The 19,666-nt window shown below is 41.6% G+C and overlaps 1 protein-coding gene across 9 annotated transcripts in view; it reads right to left on the bottom strand.

The window, feature by feature from the left end:
* The window catches only part of MBNL2 (muscleblind like splicing regulator 2), an 87,895-nt gene extending 76,627 nt beyond the window's left edge, over positions 1–11,268 (bottom strand). For 3 of the 9 annotated variants that reach the window (XM_060769473.2, XM_060769475.2, XM_060769479.2), the window contains exon 1: positions 11,106–11,268. The gene's annotated coding sequence lies outside the window, so the exon portion shown is untranslated. Of the gene's footprint in view, positions 1–378; positions 594–11,105 lie in introns of those variants that run through there. The other 6 variants (XM_060769474.2, XM_060769477.2, XM_067466878.1 and 3 more) reach the window with 3 other exon arrangements.
* Positions 11,269–19,666: the final 8,398 nt, after the last annotated feature.

Below are 19,666 nucleotides of genomic sequence, written 5' to 3'. Positions count from 1 at the left end.
ATTTCAGATAAAGGCAATTCAACCTATACTGTATTTAAATTCCATGAATGCTCTTTAAACCTCTATGCTGCAAAGTTCATTGAGCCCTCTCCCAAAACACTGTTCTTTGCATTCATTTAGATAAACATTTTTATTGCCCATCTGCTTCTTTGCAGAAATATTTGTGACAGTCTTTAAAATACTTGTGAGCAGGGTGGTGCTGTATACAGACACAGAACTATTACAAATGTCTTTAAAAAAAACTAACCTAAAACCATGCATGTAGTCTTTTTGCATATGAGAAATCTCTTTGACGTCCTAAGCAACACATATGGTATACCGCATACTGCAGCAAACTCTTTAAACATTCAATAAAACAAAACCAATCTGCTTGCCTACCTTGTACAGCTCTGCCTATTGAACACTTCAATCAACCAAACAGAATTTTCTAATGAAATAGTGGCCATCTCTTTCCAATTGCATCATGACGGTGAATAAGTCTCCTGTGAAATAATTATTGCTGCTTGTTTTCTCCCGCCTCTCTCAAAGCCATATGCCTTATCTGGGGATTTTCCTTTGGATGATGAAGCAAAGGCAGGCTGAATTCGGTTGGTGAAAGACTGCAGCCCTTCCTTCCAGCAAAATCCCTCCCAGAGTACTGTAGCCAATCACACAGGCGCTCAATAGCTCTACTGGTCTTAAACTGGTTGGAATAGAGTGACTGACAAGGCAGTGCCACTTGTCTAATGTGCAAAAACAATGCCTTCATACCAGTGGAAAAAAAGGAATCTCCCTTTGCCTGGAAAAATGGTGCTTCTGCGAAGGCAAAACAAAAACCTACAAGAAGCAGAAATGTACTGGAATGCCACCCGATGCTAAAACAATGATTCACTTGTGTCATGATTACAAGCAGCTTTAAACGAATGCAAACAAGAATGCATAGAGAGAGAAAAAGATGCACACAGAATGCAGAAAACAAAATGGATTTAAAAACAGTAGCAATGCTTCAAATATAACTGCACTAAACAAAAGCAGTCCTACTGGTATTTACAGGTCAGCCAAGCATTGGAGGGTTGTGGGTAACAGGATGCCATCTGCTGATGCTGAGATTTATTCATGCATATTAATTCAACCACTGTAACCTTTATTTAAAAAAGAATGTTGCTAGGATGAATCAGATGAGATCAGGCTACAGGTTTACAATTGCCACATTGACGTGGCAATTGCATTTCTTTACTGTGACTATATTTTGTTCCAAATATGATTCAAACCCATATTTTCTCTCCTAATTTTAAGTAGAGGCTGATTTTTCATAATAAATTTGATGCACATTCGATAATGGAAAGGAGACATGGGGTACTAAAGTAATCACTGAACACACAAATGTTTTCATTCATTTTAGGAGTTCACTTTTGGATTATTGAATGACTTTGAACTTCAGCAGTTCAACAGCAAGCTCCTGAAATGAATGAAAACATGCTTACAGCACATGCCAAGTTTACAAAATATCAAAATACCAACTGAAAAATGAATAGATTTCAACAAATTGTAGAACCTGATGTGAACTTTCAAACTCCTCAGGGAGATGACTGAGAGCTGGTGGTCACCACAATAAAGGTCATACCACAGCTTGCAAAAGTTGTTTTAAAAAATAATAATGTAAAGTTCTCAGTATCTCCTCATCCACAATGGCTACAGCAGGAGGATTTTGATAGTTATGGTTCATCAAATAAACATTCTCACATCTTCTGGCTAGCTTTATTTGTTTGTTTGTTTTGTAACATTGGGAGGATAGTAAAGGAGGAAGATAGGATTTTTATGTTACCTGCAGTAAACAATGCACTAGGGAAACAATATGACTAGGGAAAGAATGGGATTATCCTGTGGGTGATCATATTGCTGTCATATGTGCCTGCTTACAACAGGGAAGGTAAAAGCAGTTGTTTCCAGCATTCCTTAATAAGTACATGTGAACAGCAAAACAGAAAGAAAGGGAGACAGAGAATACACCTACCTTGGCGGTTACATCCAAAACGTTAAAAATCATTGCTATCAAATATTTTTAAAGGTAGGTTTGGAAGATGAAGGAAGGAAGAAGGAAGCTAAATATCTTTGTGAACCTGAAAATAGTACAAGTAGTTCAGGACTATTAAAAAAAAAACAATACCTCAATGATATTCCAGATGAACCATTCAAAGAGGCAGAACAGATTAAACAAACATATCAAGAGAAGAAATGTGATGATGTCAAGAGGTCAAAAACCACCAGAGAAGTTGAAACAGGTATTGAAATGTCATAAATCAATACTGGTTGAGTATCTCTTATCTGGAATCCCCAAATCCCCATTTCTAGGTATCTCATTATGTATGTATATGCAAACACAAGTATTTCAAAATTTAAAACAGCCACCCGCAAATCCAACACTTTTAGTCTCTAGTATTTTGGATAAGGAATACTCAATCAAGTAGTAATCCATGGACGAAGAAGGGTCTATGAAGCACTGGCTGCCAGTCTCTGGTGAATTTTCAGGAAACAAAGAAATGGTTGTTGCTAATGGACACAAATATGGTACCAGTGCCTGGACATAAGTGAGGATAAATTATAGTCCCTGAGATCATACAACTTGAGCACCACTGGTAGTAACTATGATCTCTGTCCATGTCAATTGGAAAATTGGTGCTAACTAACCAATCCACAAATATGAGTCTTGCAATCTTTTCAGAAAGAATGATATTTTGGACTTTGACAAGTTTTCAAAGTTGAAGAAATTGTATAGCAGCCAAATATAATCTTCCATATATTCCAATACTTTTTGTGGTTTAGATTTGTTTAAGACCAGTCAGTCAGGTCTTGAGATGTTACTGGAGACTACCATTAATGCATTTGCTAGTAAAGAATAACTTCCTGTCTTCTCCAAAGGCAGGAAGGGAGATCAAAGAGAGATTCTTCACACACCTTAATTTAAAAAGTGATTGAAAAAGAATGACCTTGAAAAATTTAAATCTGGCTACACCTTTCCTTTTGGGAGAGCATGTCTGGTGGCTAACATCTAGCCTATCTAGATGATTCTCTCTTTCTGTTAGATTAGTGACATTGAAATGGCTTAGCAAACTCTGGTGAATGATCTGGATTGAGGGGTTTGGGGCATAACTGAACACCGTCATCCTTAAGATACCTTCTTCTGGTGAATGGACACTCCTGTGAGAATTTCTGGACTTCATCTTGAGTGATTCCAGTCTCATCCTGAGACATTTATCAGCACAGCAAACTCATTCCCTAAGTGTTGTGTTACATGAGATCTGAGAAGATGCAAGTATTTATGGAGCAAATAAATACAACTAAAACCCAATGAAAATTGTAAGCAGAACCATCTCCTGATTATAAATAATTTTCACTGAATTACAGTAGGACTGGACATCAGAAATAGTTACTGGACAATAAAGTTTGGCTAGTGAGTTCAGCAACCATTTGTAGTCAAAACTGAAAACATCAAAAGACATCTATCTAGTAAGATGTAATATTGCAATGACTTCCATCAGTTTCCTGGCTAAGTTTTGGCAAAAACCACAGATACAGTTACAGTGACAAAATAACAAAATCTTGGTTTGCAAATATTCAATAAAGTCCAGAACATCAGATACTTTTGAAGACCCCATCTCAAAATCCATTCAACTACTCTTCTAGTGAGAGTTAAAAATGGATACGGTACTGCCTGAACTTTCAAATTAAGATGAAATGGGATGGGGACTGATTTTTGAGGCCACCCCTCTTTGCCATAGGAGTGAGATAATCAGCTCTTGACAGCTAAGCATTCAACAATGCTATTGATTCACTCAGGCAGATGCCATATTCAGGGTTAGCTATGTTGGCTATGCAGCAAAATGCAACACAAACCAAAATCCACAAAACAAAAAAAATACAAACTACATTATGCAAGCTTTCAAATCTTCGCTGGCCTTTTCATCAGCCATATATGGGAAGGTGTTTCGACAGTGTTTTATGTCCTAGTTAGTGTGTAGTGTTTTAAACTGGTGCTTTAGTGTTGTGCTTGAGTTTCAATATAGATTTAGTCTGTTATATGTGTTTGTGTGTGCCTGACTTTATACAGTACATCCATATTCAAAGTTCCAAAATACTTAAATATTCCAAGATTGTCCACAAAGGTGCCTGAGGCAATGACACTTTTGTTTTCTGATGGTTCGCTGTATACAAGGAGCCCCTGGTGGCACAATGGGTTAAACCCCTGTGCCAGCAGGACTGAAGACCGACATGCCACAGGTTCGAATCCAGAGAGAGGCGGATGAGCTCCCTCTATCAACTCCAGCTCCTCATGCGGGGACATGAGAGAAGCCTCCCACAAGGATGATAAACACATCAAAATCATCCGGGCAACATCCTTGCAAACACTCCTGGTCCCAAGCATTTTGGATAAGGGATATTCAATTTATATACGAGACAAGGGATAAGGGATATTCAATTTATATAGATTCCACCCCCTTCTTCTTCTTCTTCTTCTTCTTTTTTTTTTTGCTTCTATTTTGGTGTGTGCTATACCTCGGTGGCGCAGTGGGTTAAAGCGCTGAGGTGCTGAGCTTGTTGACCAAAAGGTCGCAGGTTCGAATCTGGGGAGCAGTGTGAGCTTCCGCTGTCAGCCCCGGATAATGCCGGCTCTTCGGCTTAGAAATGGAGATGAGCACCACACCCCAGAGTCAGACACAACTAGACTTAATGTCAAGGGGACAGCCTTTACCTTTACCTTACACTGAATTAAAACTAAAGAACAAATAATATTTTAAAAATCATACAGGAGAGGAAAAATGATGATATTAAGAATCAAAAGCCTACTTTTTTCCCTTATGCGTTAGTTCCACTGTCAATTAGAATTGTCCAGATTCTAATCCAAATTCTAAACTTCATCTTGTTTACACTTCAACTTTTTGAAGTCTTGGCCAATGATTAGGGATTCTGGGAGCTGAAGAGTCTGGAAAACACTAGTCTAGATAACAGCTTTTTAAACTATGGGTCTTGACCCCAAATGGGATCTTCTTAGCACAATGTTGAGGTTACTAAAAATTGGCAACGGTAAAAGGTTTTTAAATGTCACTACTGTGCTAGACATTTATATTAATCTGTGCCATGTTTACAGTGGATTCTGCAGAAAATGCTTCAGCTGTAGTTTATAAAAAGAAAAAGGTCAACCTGTATAGCAAGCCTTGTAAATGCTGATTTTTTTAAAAAAAAATAAATGTTTGATTTGTATACCTAATTTATATAACTATATATCCGGAGTCATGTAAAAATGTCTTGGGCCCAAAGGGGTTGCGAATGGAAATGTTAAAGAAGTTGGTCTAGAAGAATTGCAACACCAACCAGAGGTTTGCAACATATTTCTGTGCTTTTTTAGCTGGCACAGAAAAGATATCAGCTAGATGGGAAAGTACTCTTTCTGACAAGAAAACTATTAAACAGAGATGGTGATTAAATGTGTTTTTTGCTTCATAAAATCTGAACGTGACATACACGACATACCCAAGTTACAATGCACTAATTATTAATGGGTTGTGCATGGCTTTGTCTGGCTAAATGCAGGCCCTTCAGACACCTCACTACTTGATGGCACTTTAGGAACCACCTGCGACCCATGGGTGCAGCTGAAAAGACTGCACTGTCACTGTACAACTAGGGCATGGTGCTTTTAAAATCTATTTAAGTCAGATTCAACCAGTGCCAGAAAGAGTCAAGTGCTGTCCCAGAGGGCAGCTATGTGAAGCCAAACAGCAGATAGCACTACAACATTTCCAACAGTATTTTCTCAACATTCAGGACTAGACTCTGAATTGTAAATACAATCTCATTTCTGAGCTGAGAGTCCAGGATCAGATGCTGAGCACATGTGTTTTGAATTACTACTACCAAAGGTTTCTAAGCTTTCTAAAAAGGAAATCCATGTGTTATCTTTTTAACGCCCACAGTTCAGTGTCCAAAATTCAGTCAAACTAGAGACTGGTACACATGAATATGCAATTTATAGCGTATCAAAGAGTAATCAACCTTTGGCTTTATTGTACATGCATCTTGGAGAAACATCCACCTAAACCAATAGAACTTATTTCCAAGTCATGCCCTTATAAGCACTCTAAAAAAAATACAGCACTTTATGTCACTCACTGACAATCTGTTCACTGAAATGACCTTAACAATAAGGTATTATATGAAGCTTCTTCTTGGAGATAGTTGCACCTTCTTTACTAACATTTTCCTATACAAATGTGTAATGTTGCAGATTTTACGATACACAGAAATATGCAGTAAGTTACAAACTGGACTAGGTTACTTCTACGTCTAAAACACAGTGGGAGGACTAAATGAGACATTAGCTCTTCTACAAGCTGAGCCATTTATAGCAAATATACCTATCATATACAGAATGCTATTCCATGCTACAGAATAAACGAAGAGCTGCAAAGCCTCTGATTTTATAACACACCAAATCATGGCAACATAATAATCAAGATTTTTTTCTCCAGGTCAGCAGCGACTTGAGAAACTGCAAGTCGCTTCTAGTGTAAGAAAATTGGCCATCTCAAGGACGTTGCCCAGGGGACACCCGAATGTTTGATGTTTTACCATCCTTGAGGGAGGCTTCTCTCATGTCCCCGCATGGGAAGCTGGAGCTGACAGAGGGATAATCAAGTATTCTATTGATATTATTATTATTTATAGAGTCAGAATGGTTTGAATGTGGGACTAGGACTCCAGGAGACCAAGGTTCGAATGCCTGCTTAGCCACAGAAAACTATTGGGTGGCATTGGGTAAACCCAACTCACAGCTTAGAAAAAAGCAATGGCAAGACATCTCTGAATAGATCTTGCCAAGAAAACCCAGAAATAGGGATGCTGTAAGTCAGAACTGTCTGGAAGGCACATAACAGGAGCTACAACAAACAAGGATATTAAATTCAGTCGTACTATCTGGAGCAAATTGAAACTGCATTCTACATCTTCGGACCCTTCCACACAGCCCTATATCCCGGAATATCAAGGTAGAAAATCCCACTTTATCTGAGTGTGGACTCAGATAACACAGTTCAAAGCAGATATTGTAGGATTTTCTGCCTCGATATTCTGGGATATTGAGTTGTGTGGAACGGCCCTACATCAACACTTAAAACTCCACTGATTCAGATGGAATTAACAAGTTCAGCTCTCTAGGTGTGTTGACTGTGGCTCCCATTAGGCCTAGGCCCTTTCCACACAGTTGAATAAAATCCCACATTATCTGTGTTGAACTGGAATATATGAAAGTGTGGACTCAGATAACCCAATTCAAAGCAGATATTGTGGAATGTTCTGCCTTGATAATCTGAGTTATATGGCTGGGTAGTTAGTACATCCAAGATTGTGAAGGATGGCATTGCATTTGCAACATAACAACTTTTTGCCAATTCCTGGTGTAGGCCAATGACTGTAATACCCAAAACAATTTATTCAAAGATTGTTTCAACAAACTCCAACTATAATATAACCGGGTAATCACTTTCCCATCATTCTGAGCACCTATATTGGGTTAATTATACAACATCTGAAACTACCCTTTAATGAAGACAGAGTTACTACGCGTGGGCTCTACCCTTGCACAATTATCTTTAGCGTACAATAATTAATTCAGAACTTCAAAAGGTACACCATGAGTCTAGACGCAATTCAGCAATCCACAACATGAGAATATACACGCACAATATATATTTAATCATTGTTTTGTTCATTTTAATCTGATTCAATTTTCTAAAGTCCTAGTGTGCCTTTTCAGACAACATTTACATTGACTACAATGCATTTTTTTCATTCATGAAAAAAGAATGAAGTTTTAAAGCATTTTATAACTTTAATTTGGAAACAACTCTTAGATGCTAAATCTACTTCTGCTTGAGATGTGTACCCATTTTAAAAGGGTGCTGAGCCTAGCAGGCTTTTTCATATGTAATGTCAATATTTACACTAAGTTGTGCAAACATGTACACTATGTAAACACATAAACTATTCTGTGCTTGACTGTGTCAGGAGAACTCTGGGCAGGTCCATCTAATCCAACCCCATGATCTGAGAAAGCAATATGCCTATGTCTTATAAACCTAGACATGTTTAAACAGACATAAATTTCAGAAACTTTAATAATATTCACTCTTTAGCAAGTATTACTGCCGGATTTTACCCTTAATCACATTTTCGTCACTATGATATTTTCTGCCATTCAAACCAACATTATACAGGCAGTCCTTCAGTTACGAACAAGATAGGTTCTGTAGGTTTGCTCTTAAGTTCAATTTGTATGTACTGTAAGTCAAAACAGGTACATTTTTAAAATACTTTTTAATGAATAGAATAGGGAAAGGTTGACAACTCTTTAATATGCATTTTGCTCTCTGTACTGCTATTCAGAACATTTCACCTCACTTTCTGTCCCTGTGACAATTGGATTTTAAATATTTTGAGTTGTTGTGGAAACAAGGATTAGTGACAAAGCTTCAACTGAGACACCTTTTCCCCATGATAACTCTTCCAAGGGTAAATTTCACTCCCTTCGACCCTTAGATTTCCTATCACTTCCTTGTTTCACCCCTATTCTTAACTATGCGTCGTTTGTAAGCCCGATGTTTGTAACTTGGAAACTGCCTGTTACAAATACATTTGGCCTTAATGGAATGTTACAAATTCTGAACATCTGAGGGCTATTTCACACAGCCATATAACCCAGAATATCAAAGCAGATAAGCCTCAATATCTGCTCTGAAATGGGTTATCTGAGTCCACACTGCCATATAACCCAGTTCAAAGCAGATTAATGTGGGATTTTATTAAGCTGTGTGGAAGGGGCCTAAGAAATGAGCATGTAGATGTAGGTTTGAGCCTTGGGCCACGATTCCAGAAGCCATGATTCAAATTCCTATTCAGCCGTGGAAACCTACCGGATGACCTTGGGCAAGTCACACTCTCTCAGCCTTAAGCCCTTCAGAAAGCAGATCACACTCTCTCAGCCAAACCCCTTCAGAATAAATCTTATCAAAAATACCCAGTGAAAGGGTCACTGTAGGCTCACCGGAAATCAGGATTGACTTCAAAGCAGAAAGCAACAACAAATAATCGGCCTCATAGTTGAAGCTCTAGTTTATGCTCCATTTCATTGCCTAGGTGGTGCTCCTATTATTTTATAAACAGGGAATTCTTAAGAGTGGAGATGGCAACGTGGGGCTTGTCTGGTCAAATCTGTTGGTGACAGCCTTTTGCATGAATCTGGGAACTTGCTAAAACTGTATTTAAGAAACCGAAACCTATACACTTACACTTGGGCACAAGCCCCTTTGCCAAGCAGCCCACTTCCTTCCTTGCTAGAACGAACCCAGTCAAAGGCAAACATTAGTTCTGCTCCCTGCCGCTGCCTCCCAAGCGCCCGGTTGCCAAATGCTGAGTTAACAAATCTATGAATCAGCACTGAACCAAACGTAATGGGGAGCCAGGGGCTTCCTTTCCACACGTTCCAAGAAGCGTGAAAACCGTGAAAACTGTCCTTCCTACCCGGGACAAGGAGGCACGTCGCTAATGTCTTCCTTTGCATTGATCTAGATTTATGAGGCAGGCGGGTGGATAGACCTTCTGAAGGAGGAAATGTCAGCCTGTTTAAATGACTAGAAAAGAGGCCCTCTTCAGAAGAGCCTGGCGTTATTGAAATCATAAGGTTCTGGAGCTTTTAGGGCACCTACCTAGGGCCTCCTCTGCTTTAAAGACCTCATTGAGTCTCATCGTGGAGGTATAAACATAATCATGATGATAATTAGCCTATCTAACCCACACACACATATAGAGATTGTGTGTGCGTGTGTAAAGGGATCAATTCCTCCCTCTACACCAGGCATGGGCAAACTTGGTGTTTTGGACTGCAAGTCCCACAATTCCTAACAGCCTCCGGTGCCTTCATTTCCCTGGGGGGGGGGGGGTGGGAGAAAGGGCTGTGGGTGTTAGGAATTGTGGGAGTAACAGTCCAAAACACTTGGAGGGCCCAAGTTTGCCCATGCCTGCTCTACACTGTTGAATTGATGCTTAACTGGGTTGCTGTGAGTTTTCCGGGCTATATGAACATGTTCCAGAAGCATTCTTTCCTGACGTTTCGCCTGCACCTATAGCAGCCATCCTCCGAGGTTGTGAGGTCTGCTTAACTGCCCTGCCTGAATCTCATGAGTTGTGCTTTGCCAAGGGCTTTAGCTTCCTCCGCCCAAAAGCGCTGGCGCCTCATTAAACTACGATTCCCACAATGCCACGGCACTGGGCCACGACGGCTAAAGCGGTGTCGAACTGCTCCAATCCCCCAGTGAAGGCGCGCCCTGAGGCGTTGCGTCAAACAAGGCCACCCCTCTCTGGGCCTCCCACGCTTTTTCTGGAGGGAAAAAACATGTCCCGCTCCCCTCCTGTCATGGCTTTCCGCTTCCAGGGGCGAGCCTGCACACAGTGGCAGTTAATGCAGTTGGGCACCACTCGGGGCTCAAGGCCGTGCCAATCCAAGGGAGTCGTCGTTTGGCGCGGAAGGCCTGTTGAGACAACTCGAGCCAGGGAGTCGAGAACTGCATTGATACGACAGTGTAGGGCTCTCTCTCTCTCTCCAGTTTAAAAGGGAGGGGCTTAAACTGCCAGTGAGGGGTTAAAAGAAGGGGGCGCCTCCTCCGCCTTGGCTTCCTTTGCCGCCTTCGCACCTTGGGCGCCCGCCCGGCCCCTTTTTTATTTTTTGAGTGAGGCTGGAGGGTAAACAGGGCGCCTTGGCAACGCGGCGGCGAGGCAGAGGGGCCAGCGCGCTCGTCTCCATGGCACCAGCGCGAGAGGGGCTGCGTAGCCTCCCGAACTGCTCCCTCCCTCCCTGCAATGTTCCCTACGTGCGCCCCCGCCCCGCCCCAACAGGCCTGCCCGCGCGCCTGCTTCTCTCTCTCCCCCTCGCTCTCTCCCTCGCGCGCGCTGTCTATATGTGCCTCGCGCTCTCTCTCTCTTTCTCCCCTCCGCCCCCCGCCCTTCTTCTTCTTTACCTGGCCGCATCCCCTCACAAGGAAGGACGAGAGAGAAGCCCCCATTTTTCCCCCGCTCACCTGAGTTGGGGCCTCTTGGGCGCCAAAACGCAGGAACTTGCCAGCTCGTATCTATCTATACCCGGCCGCCGGGGACTGGCTGAGGCGGGCCCTCCTCGGGAGGCTGTGCCAAGGCCGGAGCGCCGCCTCCCGAGTGAACGAGCGGAGCCCGTCAGGCAGCGCCTCGCTCTCCCTCCCTCCCTCCCTCCCTCTCTCTTCGCAGAACCGGAGGGAGGCGGGCCTCCCCGGAGCCCTGCGCTCGCAGCCCGCCCCGAGCGCGCTGAAAGAGGCCTGGAGGCGCCAGGCGAAGCGGACAGGCCCGAGGCACCTTTGCCGCAGCGGAGGGGCCCTGCTTTGGAGATGGTGGTTTGGTTTTTTCAAAAGCCGCGCGCGCACTCCCTGAGGCAGGAGCCCAGAAGGAGACACGAGTGACTAGGCAGAAGGAAAGAAGCTGAAGGAAGGCAGTATATATCTCAATTCAAGGAGGAAATATTTAAGATGATATGTTAGCACCCTAGGAAAGCAACTGTGCTTGAAAAAAGAAATGCAAGATACTCCACTTAGGCAGAAAAACATAAAATGCAAAGAGACAGAATGGGGGACGCATAGCTCGAGAAAAAGATCTTGGAGTCCTCGTGGACAACGAGTTAAACATGAGCCAACAATGTCATGCAGTAGCAAAAAAAGCCAATGGGATTTTGGCCTGCATCAATAGGAGTCTACTGTCTAGATCCAGGGAAGTCATGTTACCCCTCTATTCTGCCTTGGTTAGACCACACCTGGAATACTGTGTCCAATTCTGGGCACCACAATTGAAGAGAGATATTGACATGCTGAAATGTGTCTAGAGGAGGGTGACTAAAATAGTCAAGAGTCTGGAGAACAAGTCCTATGAGGAGCAGCTTAAAGAGCTGGGCACGTGTAGCCTGAAGAAGAGAAGGCTGAGAGGAGACATGATAGCCATGTATAAATACATGAGAGGAAGTCATGGGGAGGAGGGAGCAAGCTTTTTTTTCCTGCTGCCCTGGAGACTAGGACGTGGAACAATGGCTTCAAACTACAAGAAAGGAGATTCCACCTGAACATTAGGAAGAACTTCCTGACTGTGAGAGCCATTCAGCAGTGGAACTCTCTGCCCCGGAGTGTGGTGGAGGCTCCTTCTTTGGAAGCTTTTAAATAGAGGCTGGATGGTCATCTGTCAGGAGTGCTTTGAATGCAATTTTCCTGCTTCTTGGCAGGGGGTTGGACTGGATGGCCCATTGAGTCTTTCAATTCTATGATTCTATAAGCACAGCGAAATGTGTCATGGATTTCATAGGGTTTTCCTCAGGAAAAAAAATTCAGTGTTTTCCCCCTCTCCTTACATTTGCCTGCCATCTCCTATCCAAGTATTGACCAAAGCTGACACTGAATAATAATAATAATAATTTTATACCCTGCCAGCCATTTCCCCAAGGGGACGTGGGACAGCTTACAAGGGACAAACCCAACAATTACAGATAAAACACAATCAAATTAAAAACATTAGATAAAATATAAAAACAGTCACAATTGTAAACAACAACAAAATAATATGGCTGAGAAAGAACATAGCTGTGGTTCAGGCTCCATGAATGGAGTACAACCTGAAGAGAGTGCAGGGTGCAATAATCAAGTACACAGGGCTGGGAATAGTGTCATCAAAAGTATTGAGGTGGGCACTAAAAGTGCCTGCATAATGTGCTGAAACACAGTTTAGCATCTAAGATCAGACACAGGCCCGTAGCCAGGATTTCGATTTGGGGGGGGGGGGGGGGCTGAGTCTGAGTGAAAGAGGGTCTACCCTAGCAAACCTTTTGTATCATTACCCCAATACCCCCATGCATATGGGATATATTGAGAATGATGATCAGATCATGATATGAATAAACATAAGAGTTTAAATAATGCACCAGTAAGGCCTTTTCGCGAACCACCATGAGAATTTCGGGGGGGGGGGCTGAAGCCCCTCAAGCCCCCCCCCCCCCCCCCCGGCTACATGCCCGCTCAGGCAGCAACCAGCCAGGTTTTGAAGCAGGACTGGGTCCCCCTGTTATGATCTGGTCATCGGCAATAATAAACTTTACTTTGAGAATGATGAGAAAACAGGAAAGAAGACAATGATGCTGGGGGAAATGGAAGGAAAAAGGAAGAGGGGCCGACCAAGGGCAAGATGGATGGATGGCATCCTAGAAGTGACTGGATTGACTTTGAAGGAGCTGGGGGTGGTGACGGCTGACAGGGAGCTCTGACTTGGGCTAGTCCATGAAGTCATGAAGAGTCGGAAACGCACCAGTAATGCACCAGTAAGGCCTTTTCGCAAACCACCATGAGAATTTCGGGGGGGGGGGGCTGAAGCCCCTCAAGCCCCCCCCTCCCCCGGCTACATGCCTGATCTGACAGGATCTGGAACCTAGACCAAAGGAAAAAAACTGAAGGCTGTGTGTGTGTATATATATATATATTCAAGGAGAAAATATTTAGGGTGATATGTTACTATCCTAGGAAAGTGCTTGAAAAAAGGAATACAGAACTACAGCAAAATGTGTCACATGGATTACATAGGGTTTTCCTCAGCAAGTGCTTCCCCCCCCCCTCCTTCCTACATTTGCGTGCCATCTCCCATCCAAGTACTAACCAAGGCTGACACTGCTTAGCATCTAAGATCACACAGGATCTGGAGCCTAGACCAAAGGAAAAAAGCTGAAGGCTATGCACACATGAATTCAACATGCTCTTTAGTTTTTACCCAGTTTGGGTCCCCATATGTTTTTGAATGACAACTTATGTTGCTGTTGATTATCCGCCATGTGAACTGGGGATAATGGGATAACCCAATTGCACTTAGAATAATAGAATTCGAAGAGACCTCGTGGGCTGTCCAGTCCAACCCCCTGCAAAGAAGCAGGAAAATCATATTCAAAGCACCCCTAACAGATGGTCATCCAGCCTCTACTTAAAAGCCTCCAAAGAAGGAGCCTCCACCACACTCCAGGCAGAGAGTTCCACTGCTGAACAGCTCTCACAGAAAATTCTTCCTAATGTTCAGGTGGAATATCCTTTCCTGTAGCTTGAAGCCATTGTTTCGCATTGTCTCCAGGACAGCCGAAAACAAGTTTGCTCCCTATGACTTCCCCTCACATATTTATACATGGCCATCATGTCTCCTCTCAGCCTTCCCTTCTGCAGGCAAAACATGCCCAGTTCTTTAAGCCACTCCTCATAGGGCTTGTTCTCCAGACCCTTGATTTTAGTCGCCCTTCTCTGGACACATTCCAGCTTGTCAACATCTCCCTTCAATTGTGGTATCCAGAATTGGACACAGTGTGATTCCAAGTGTGTTCTGACCAAGGCAGAATAGAGGGGTAGCATGACTTCCTTGGATCTAGACAATATACTATTGATGCAGGCCAAAATCCCATTGGTTGTTTTGTCACTGCATGACATTGTTGGCTCATGTTTAACTTGTTGTCTACTCTGAGGTTGGAAAAAGGATAAAGGATATTTTAAAGTCACATCATATTCTCAAGACTTGTATCTACATTCAAAACCCAATCTCCTGACTAAACTGCACACATTGCAGCCTCCCAGATGTTCTTGCACATAACTCCCATCAGCTCTAGACGTGATTTCTTTAACTGTCTCATTACAGCAGTGCTTTCCAAACATTTTATGTTGGTGACACACATTTTAGACATGCATCGTTTTGCCACACAGTAATTCAGTTTTACTAGCGAAACAGAAGTTAAACCAAACCCTTGCAAGTGATATGGATATATACATAAATTTTAACAATGCAATGTTTGGGACACAACATATCTCATGGAAACCTTTCGTTTTTATTTTTTTTTAATACATGATTTCAGGTATTTTAATGTTTTTTAAATACATTATTTCGGGTAGACTCGGAGGTTTCTTGTTACATTTGTGAAACATACCTGCACACTGCGGTTAGCACACAAATGTGTCGTAACATATAGTTTGAAAAGCTCTGCATTACGCAAGCCTCAACATACAACAATTTCAGAAAGAGCTGAAAACTTGGTTCTTTCTGCAGGCCTTTGATAATGTTTAAGCAGCCAGACTACTATATTTAGCAAGGGAAGGCTAAATTGATTGTATGGATCTTTTGATCAATGGCTATTGCCATATTTTATTGATTCTATCGCTGTTGTTAATTTTATATGTCTGCTTTTAAGTATGTTATTGGTTTTAATGTTGATGTATTGTATTTTATATGTTGTATGGCACCATTGTGTGCTTTGTAAACCATCCCAAATCCCTATAGGGGATGGTGGCGGGGTATACATTATTATTATTATTATTATTATTATTATTACAGTTGATCTACGTGGCATCTTTTCTCCGCTCACCCCAATGAGCCCTTACCCATCCTAAAGAGACTTCCCTCACAGGCCAAAATTAGCAGACCTTGAGCTTTCTTATGGGCACTGCCAACCTTCATGGTAAAGAGGACATGGTAGGCTGTAATTGTAGAAGTTGCTTAGGAAACTCATTTACTTCTCTTAATAGTTCTCAACCTGTGGGTCCCCAGATGTTTTAGCCTTCAACTCCCAGAAATCCCAACAGCTGGTAAACTGTCTGGGATTTCTGGGAGTTGTAGGGCAAAACACAACCCATAAGTTGAGAACTACTGTCTTAAATAACCATTGCAGGGCAAAAAACAAAAAAACAAACAAAAACAAACCCCACTTCAGAGGGCAAGATTACAGCAAGAGACGACTGAGTTACAATTCATCAAGAAGTTCCAGTCAATTTAATAAGAGGTGTGAATCAGGATTTCTTATCACATTACAGATATTAATTTGGCCTTCATAATGGCAGGATTTTTGTATTATCAGCATTTAGTGACTGGGTAATGTTAATAATTACAGTGCCTTTTAGGAGTATTTGCCGCCCTGCTTTGACTTTTCTACAGCTTGGCACTGAAATGGATTGAACTGACCTTGCTGCCACTTGGTGGACACACATGCTCAACACTGTGAGAGTGCAAAACATACACATATATTGAGGCACACAAACTAATAAAGTCAAACAAGTATTCATTGGTTATATATTCACTTTTCTCAGTTTATCCTTGAGAGCAAATAAATCCATTTCAGTTCCAGACTTGAAGACAACTAAATGTGCAAAAGAAGTCTTAATACTTCAGCAAGTCACTGTTTGCATTTAATGTCTTACAAAAATCACAGACTGCTGTAGCCGCCCCATGTGCAGTGTCCGAAATTCAGAGCAACAATTCCTATGTCTAATAAATTTGGCCCTGCCCCACAAATTGAAACACATGGAACCAGAAGTGATTGGGATTTCAGATTTTGAAACACCTGTATTTGTAAAGTTTGTGTCCACTGAACCACCAGAAAGTAAAGATACCACTACCTCAACAACTCATGTGAACAATTCTTGATTTTGGAATTCCAAATAAGAGATGCTCAACCTGTATTATAGTCTGTTTGTGGGTCCTTAAAGTACTTCAGTGGATGCTATAATCTTCAAAAAAAAAAACAACAACCCCTTTTTCTGTGGACAATGGGGCCCAGCATACATATCATATTCAATACTGCAGTACAATCTTCATATGATATTTCATTTTCCTCTGCATCTGATAGTCTGGGCAGCACTGTACTTGCAATAAGACCTAACTAAACTAGAAATCCCAGGATTCCATAGAACATGATGGCTTCTTGAATGGGTTGAAACTGCTATCAGTGTGCAGTTTATAGAACGAGAATTCACTGCACCTTTCCTGACTGTAGTATAAACTGGACTGCTTCCTGCCTTCACCCTCTGAATGACAGGCTCACAAGCCAGTGAACTGGCTGATTTTTAGTCTTTAGTTTTTAGTCTTCATCTCCCTCCCTCCAATGCCCATGGGGGAATTACTAATAAAAGAAACATTGACAGGTCATACTATTAGGCAGAATGAGACAGCCATTGCAGCTATTTTGGGGTGTCCTGAAAAAGGCAGCCAATCGTTGGTTATTTCATTTATTCTTATTGTAGTTTTACTGCAAAGGATGAAGACGAGCACTTCTGGGATTCTCTACCCCTGGTGCCAAGACATCTAGATGAAATAATGTTTCTGTGGCTTTGGGCATCAAATTTTCACACAAAATTGTGAATACTATTTATTATCTGTGGTATTTTTTGAACAGATTATAACCTGAAGAAGAGGAAATGGAAGCCTGTTGCGTATTCAGTACAGTTCAGTACAAGGGCAGCTTGCAAAACTGGCTGTGGAGTTGGCAATCCCATTCTTAATGTTACAGTTTCCCTGAAATGAATTAGAGATGTCACATTTCTAGACCCACTTCCTTCAGAGCTTTTGTACCATTAGAGCAATCACTGAATCCTAGAGTTGGTAGAGACCACAAAGTCCATGCAGGAACACAGTCCTCTGCCGTGAAGGAACACACGGTCGAAGCACTCCCAACAGATGGCCATCCATCCTGTTTTAAAAACCTCCGTAGAAAGAGACTCGGAGGCATCATATTCCACTGTTAAATAGCACTTACTGTAGGGAAGTTCTTCCTGATATTTAGGTGGAGTCTCTTTCTGTGCAGTTTGAATTTCCTGCTCCATGTCCTAGTCCTATTCAACTGGGAGCAGCAGTAAAATGCAGATTGGATTCATCACCTCTGTAGTAGTAGATTCACCACCCATTCCTGGTCCAGTGTGGTTCTCTGTAACTAGATAATGTTCTTTTTGTAGAATTCTTTATGTTGAGTTTAGAGGAAATTTTGACCCTCCAGGTGTTGTGGACTTCAGTGTTGGTGTCTGACATTCCCATCAGATAACCCAGGCATGAGCAAACTTCAACCCCTCCAGGTGTTTTTGGACTTCAACACCTGGAGGGGTCAAAGTTTGCTCATGCCTGGGTTATCTGATGGGAGTGTCAGACACCAACACCATATTTGTGCCCACTAGCAACAATGTTCTTTCCTGAAAATGCTACATAGACTAGCAGCATTGGCCAAAGAACAATCACTTTCAGTAGCACTAAACCAATCTTTCATTGACACATATATCCACACTATGCTCGAGTTAGAAACAGTTATGTTTATAACCCCTTCTATGAATTCAGTGTTGATTGTTTAATCATTTACACATACAGCTTTGCTGTTAGTGCCTATAATGTATTTACTATAACAGTGCTAATGCATTGTGTGAGTCCTGTATTTCACAGCTGCTCTATTGGTTTTGGGAAAATAAGCTGAGTAACCTTGGCTATGGAGGGTGTGTAGAATTTTCTCTTCCACCTCTGGCAACAAGAAGTTGACTCCCTGACTTTCTTAAGTGAGACCTAGAACTAAATACTGTATTACGTCTAAGACACATTTTTCCATATAAAAATCTCTAAACTGTTCCTTCTATGGCAGAGATAAGTATTTTATACGGTTCCAGATGTTCAGCTTCAAGACTCACAATTATGCTGACAAAGGCAGTTGCATCTGAACATCTGGAGGACCACATGTTGGTCTAAGTCAGAGTTTCTAAACTGTGCTCCACATGTTTTATACTCCATTTCCCACAATTCCAACCAGCTGGTAAATTGGATAGAATTTTTGGGAGTTGAAGTACAAAACACCTGGAGAAGCACAGTTTGAGAAACACTGGTGTAAGGGAATATTACTTCCAAGCAAAATTTTACATGCAGCCTCAACCAGAATATAGGGAGATTCAGCTGAGACAATCTGGCAAATATTCTCAGATGAAACAATGGGCCAGAGGTTCTTGTGATTTTCCTGTTTTTAACCCAAGTAATATTTTTTATGGATGGTATTTGAAATAGCCTCCCCTGGTACACTTGTAAAAACCTGTGTCTTGGGCATCCCAGAGAGTGGATGTGAATGAAATGCCAAATCAATACATTTAAAGTTAATTCCCATAATGTTCCAAATTATCACAGTCCTAGTGGGTGGATATGGAGAAAGTGTTCTTGGGAATACTGCAAACCGCACTTCATGGTTGCCCTTTGTGCTATTACACCCACTCATTTCTTTTGCTTTCAAAAGCATGCATTTTGAAATGGATATTAGTTCAAGACAGCCAAAAAAAATCTGGCGTAGTCAAAATTGCAATTTTAGGATGAAAAGATACATGGGAAACAGTTCTTAAAAGTTTATTACCTTCTTAAGAAAACTATAAAATTAAAAGTTTTGCCATAAATCAACTGGCAATTTGAAGAGCTGATATTTCAGTCCTATACAACAATAATACAAGTGATATTGGAAATTCCATAACCTATTGGAAATAAGTGTACTATAACCTTATTGGAAAGGTAAAAATGATGTCACATCCATTTGCAAATGCGAATATCCATGAACATGTGGAGATCACCTTTTGAACCACTAGTCAAGAAAAGCATAACCTTGTTAGAAGTCAACTTTTTGAACAAGTCATATTCATAAGCATTCATGTAATGGCACGCAGGTAACTTAGCTGTTAAATTTAAGAACCATGTCTTTAAACTGTCAAGGACAGGCCACTACAAAAATATATATTGCTTAGCAGAGGTTGTTTCTTTGCAGTTGCAGTTGCCC

This window comes from Anolis sagrei, chromosome 3, assembly GCF_037176765.1.
Source record: "Anolis sagrei isolate rAnoSag1 chromosome 3, rAnoSag1.mat, whole genome shotgun sequence".
Classification (NCBI taxonomy): domain Eukaryota; kingdom Metazoa; phylum Chordata; class Lepidosauria; order Squamata; family Dactyloidae; genus Anolis; species Anolis sagrei.
The sequence above is the reverse complement of the archived record's forward strand: the minus strand, read 5'-3'. Positions and strand labels throughout refer to the sequence as shown.